This window comes from Nannospalax galili, unplaced genomic scaffold (genome assembly GCF_000622305.1).
Source record: "Nannospalax galili isolate Female #2095 unplaced genomic scaffold, S.galili_v1.0 scaffold6542, whole genome shotgun sequence".
NCBI classification, from domain to species: Eukaryota; Metazoa; Chordata; class Mammalia; order Rodentia; family Spalacidae; genus Nannospalax; species Nannospalax galili.
The window spans coordinates 42,322-47,294 of NW_008347911.1; the positions used below are offsets into that span (position 1 = coordinate 42,322).

The window sequence follows — 4,973 nt, forward strand, 5'->3', positions numbered from 1 at the left end:
ATGAGGTGTCCTGCTCAGGTCCTGGGGCTGGTTATGCTCTGGATCCCTGGTAAGGACAGATGGAGATGAGGAAGGAGAAAGAGGTGGGAATGTGCACTCTAGACTGCTATGATGTCCATGCTTTCCTGTGAGGTGTGCAGATCTTATCCTTCAGGATGGGGTTGGGAAATATACATCTGTGAGGGAGAAGATTTCAGAAGGAACAGGGACCTGTAATCTGCTGAAGACTCTGACACTGGTGGGCAGGGAAAGTGTAGGAGAATTCGAGATGTGCCGCTGTGCTTTTCCAGTGTCCTTCATATAAACTAAGCATTATTAGATCGGGATAATAAGTGACTACCAGGAAGTAAATAATAAAGAGAATATAAAAAGACTCATGATGTTTGTTTATACTTGACCCTTCTCTGATTATTACAGGATCTACTGGAGATGTTGTGATGACACAGACTCCTCTCTCCTTGCCTGTTGCTCCTGGAGAGTCGGCCTCCATCTCCTGAAGGTCTAGTCAGAGCCTCTTTTGTCTGTTGCCCCTGGAGAGTCGGCCTCCATCTCCTGCAGGTCTAGCCAGAGCCTCGTAGATAGTGATGGAAACACCTTCTTGAATTGGTACCAACAGAAACCAGGCCAGGCTCCACGGCTCCTGATCTATGAGGTTTCTAAGCGAGAAAATGGGGTCCCACAGAGGTTCATTGGCAGTGGGTCAGGGACAGATTTCACACTCAAAATCAGCAGAGTAGAGCCTGAGGATGTTGGAGTTTATTACTGTGTGCAAGGTTTACATCTTCCCCTCACAGTGATACAGCCCTTAACAAAAACCACCCCCCTGATGTGCCCCAGCTGCCCTCATGTGTTGCATGTCTGGGAACAGCACAGCAGGTTCTCTGAGGCTGTGCAGGAGGAAGAGTTTGAGGGACTGAGTAGAGCACATTATGGAAGTTGCATCTGAGATCTCCTTGCTTATTTGCAAGGGCCACTGAAAACTGCTATGATTTGTCATGCCATGAACAGCAGGTGATGGAAGAGGGATCAAGTGCTCTGAGGACAACAAGGCATGAAGAAGAACGCTAACTGGTGTGATTGTCATAACCCTCCCTGCCCTGCTCCCATGCAGAGATTAAATTCCTTACGAATTGCAGCCATGGAATAGAAATCAAGGCTGATGCACACTAAAAGCTTACGTGCTTTTAAAATCTCGGTTTTGTTATTCTCATTTATCTGATTCTTCCTTCGGAATTTGGGGGTGATCTATGAAGCAGACAGAAACTGAGATTTTTTTCTTGGCAAGAATCCCAGAATTGAAAGACCACTGTGTGCATTATAAGGTTTCTAGCTCTGCTCCTTGGTGGGCATCCCACCACAGGGCCTCTTTATGACCTGCCTTCATCTATTCAGGGGCAACCAGCATCTTTCCAGACATTATCTATTCCAGTTCTAGGAAGACATCCACAGGACCCTTGAGCATTTTCCAAGATGCAGGGTTTCTGTCTCTGTCACGGTATCTGTTCACTGGGGTGGAATCCTGCTGACTATGCCAAGTGATGTGGCTAAGTTCAAGGGCTTGACAGAGGTTTCCAGGAGCCAGACAGCAAAAGAGGTTCATAAAGCCACTAGAAATGTGTTCTCCTTTATGTTCTATGGGTAAGGACACACGAGCTTGGTCCAAAGGACATTTATAGGAAATCACACTAAGGTGGTTTCTCTCCAGAACTCATTTTATAATCAGTCGCATTTCTTCTTGTTTGTTATTTCCTGGACATTTGGGAGTAGCTACCTCAACTAAATCATTCAGAAGTCTACACTGGTGCTATGTTGCCTAAGCCTTCATCTGGCTCCTACAGACTTTATTTCCCTCAGGTGGCTGTGCCTTTTGGGACTGGAGGCAGTGACGTGGGCAGTGTAGATGGTAATGGATGTTCCTAAGGTGAGGCCTCCTGAAGTTGTGTTGTATGTGGGGAGAAGCCTGGGATGGCAGTCTTCTCCTAAATCTTGTAGAGTAGCATGCCTGTTAAGTGTGTGGTTTCTGCCCGAGGACCGTGGAGTTGCTTTGAGAACAGCTGAGGATCTAGGACAGACATTACATTCCCTGAGAGAATCACACCGAAGATCCAGCATCACAAGCAGCTACAGATGTTGCCTGAATGTTTCTATGTGTATTCAAGAATATATCTGAGGACAAGATGGTCACCGAAAAGGTGATTGTGTGTTTGGGGGACAATTACGATTGTGAGGGGACCAATTACAGGCATCTTCCCTCTCAGTCTCTGAGTTGACAGGTATGTTAAATAAAACAGAGGAGCAGAGGGAGGCATTGGCTTGCCACATCTTTTAGGTAACAGGGTCAGAGAGTAGAAAAAGCTACAGTTTGATTTATTCTAAGAACATCTCTAATGAAGTGTTAGGTGGTAGAAGAAGACTAGAGGGAACCATAACAGTTAAAGAACTGTGGACAGAGGTGATATACGATGGCTCACTGTGAGTCAAGATAGGACCGCAGTAACCTGAGGGCACAGAAAGAAGTCAGTGAGGAAAGTTCTCAGAAGAGGACAGAGCAGAAGAGGAGAGGATGAGTCTCACTGTGCTGATTGCCATGGAAGGAGAACTTGGGTGGAAACCTCAGCAGCGGCACCTGTAGTTGGGGAACATGCAGGATAACTAGACTCCACACATTAAAAGTGGTGAAATTATACATTCTCAAATATTAAGGCTTGGGTGGGCACTAGGCCCTGGAAACATCACACGTATGGAGCCTAAGCTGATGGATATGGAGATAATGTACATGAAGTGGATTAAACTTAACCTGGGCAGGGGATGCAGGTGTCTCCTCTGAGCAAACACCGTACATTTCTGTCTTACTCTTCCCCCAATCAGAGACCATTTCCAGAATAAGGGTTCACCAACTCCAGATTCGTAGTTGGCCTGTCCTTGAACAGTAAGTGCAACCTTGCACGACAGGTGGGTGTAGCCCTGAGTCACTGGTGACCAGCTTTGACCGAAACAGCTTGAAACAGCCCCACAAAGTTCATTGGAATTGAGTAAATTCATGGCGATCCCATGAAAGTGCCCTAGGATAAGGGAGACAGACAACTGATATCCACAGGTGGAATAGACCTTGCTAGTTGTAGACCTTGGTTTATATTAGTGTCATCTGATTTGTGAACTTCTGTAATCACCTGACACTTGCTTGGAGCAGACAGCAATGGACGTTCAAAGTATGTCCTCAGGGTTGTCTCTGTAATTGGTTATGGGGTTCATAACCACGTGGTTCCCTATTTGTGTCATTGTGCTGACAATCCTCTGTAAAATGATTTTATTATACAACAGCATAACACTAACACATGAGTGATTTGATGATTTGAAACCCTATTTGAAAGGCATGTGAGTGCACCTGAATGAACGAGGATGGGAAAAGAATTTACGGAGGACAGGAGAGCCAGGTGCCCTGGAAAATTCTTGGGAGCTCTATGGTAAAGCACAGGTGATAATCAGCCATGTGATTGGGAGAAGTTTGTTACAGCCTGTCCCTGTACATGTTCAAGAACAAACAAGGGTATTTTGTGAAACTAAAAATAGATGTTTCCAGAACCTATGAAGTTGCTGATAGGGAAATTGTAGTGCTGAGAATTGGTTATCTGTCTCGGAAAGTCCGGCCACAGACACTAAAACTTTAAATGCTCTTGCCTCTGCAGTAGGCTGGTTCCAGAGCCAGATCTTCTGACTCTATTTTTGAAGACATTGCATACTTTGGTTTTCACATCTTGGAGAAATAAGGCTGGAGCTGAGCTGGAAGTGTATCCTCCTGTGGGCTCGCCATTAAGTTTCTAAATGTGCTACTAAAGGTGCTGGGTGAATTAAGGCCTCAAATCCTACTCAGCTGTGGATCTTCATGCTTCATGATGGAAGTGCCAGGCAAGATGTGCCAGCTAGTACCATAGTGCCACAACTGATTATGTGTAGATCCGACTTCTATGTGATTAGACATAAGGCTCACTGTACAGGGAGAAACTCAGGTCTGATACTGGACTCTTAGACAAACCTCTGTTGCCAGAGAGGTCACAGGCCCCCATGGAGAAGAGAACATCATCATTTTGTGAAACCTGTTTGGTGGAGTAATTAAGGGACTTTCCAAACATTTGTATTTGCAATCACAGGTTATTTCTGCTGTCAGTGTCCTTTGGATATTTTCTCATTTTCCCTCCTTTTCCTCCCATTTTGTAGTAGGGGTGATACTCCTGAGTCTTGCCAATGGCAACCTTCTGGAGATGGAGGGATTAATGAGCGGGCACAAGGGTTCAGTCCATGGTGGAGCTGCAGAGGAACAGTCATCCAACTGTGTCACCCTCTTCAATGATTAAGAACTCCTGTGGAAGAGGGGTGGCAGAAATATGTATGAGCAGGCAGAAGGGGACAAGTGTTGTGTAGGACTGACTGTCCTCCTATCTGCTGTCCTCTTTATAGCCCTAGCTATGCCTGCTTACATAAAGCATTGCAACTGGGATTGTTGACTGTTGAAATCCCTTCATAGAAGGAAGGGTGGGGAAGGTCATGGGGCCTTCACCCTGGTATTCAGCCATACTTCCCAATTGTCCATAGGCAGTTCTGTCCCTTCCCTTCAATTCTCCTTGAATCTTGTGAGGCAGAAATTTGATACAGGAGTCCTTTCCAGGGATGAGCACTCTGCAGCCACTTGTTCTCTGTACCGTGGCCAGTTGTGGGTTTTGTGTCATTTACCATCTCCTCATCAGGAATCTTCTGTGGTGAGTGTTCAGAAATACATTCACATATGGCTATAAGAACACATCTTTAACTCCTCTATTCTTGAAATCCAGATACTGAGACAGATACAATGACAGATACAAATGTTAAAAGAGTACAAATAGAAATGATCAATGGCATTAGAGAATGCAGTCCTGCAGATGAATTCAATCCATAACTTTGAGAGGAAAGTTTCAAACATAGGGGGGAATAGTCAGTAA

At 45.2% G+C, this 4,973-nt stretch overlaps 1 pseudogene; it reads left to right on the forward strand.

The window, feature by feature from the left end:
- On the forward strand, nt 1-946 carry LOC103743232 (annotated as a pseudogene).
- The last annotated feature ends 4,027 nt before the right edge of the window (nt 947-4,973 follow it).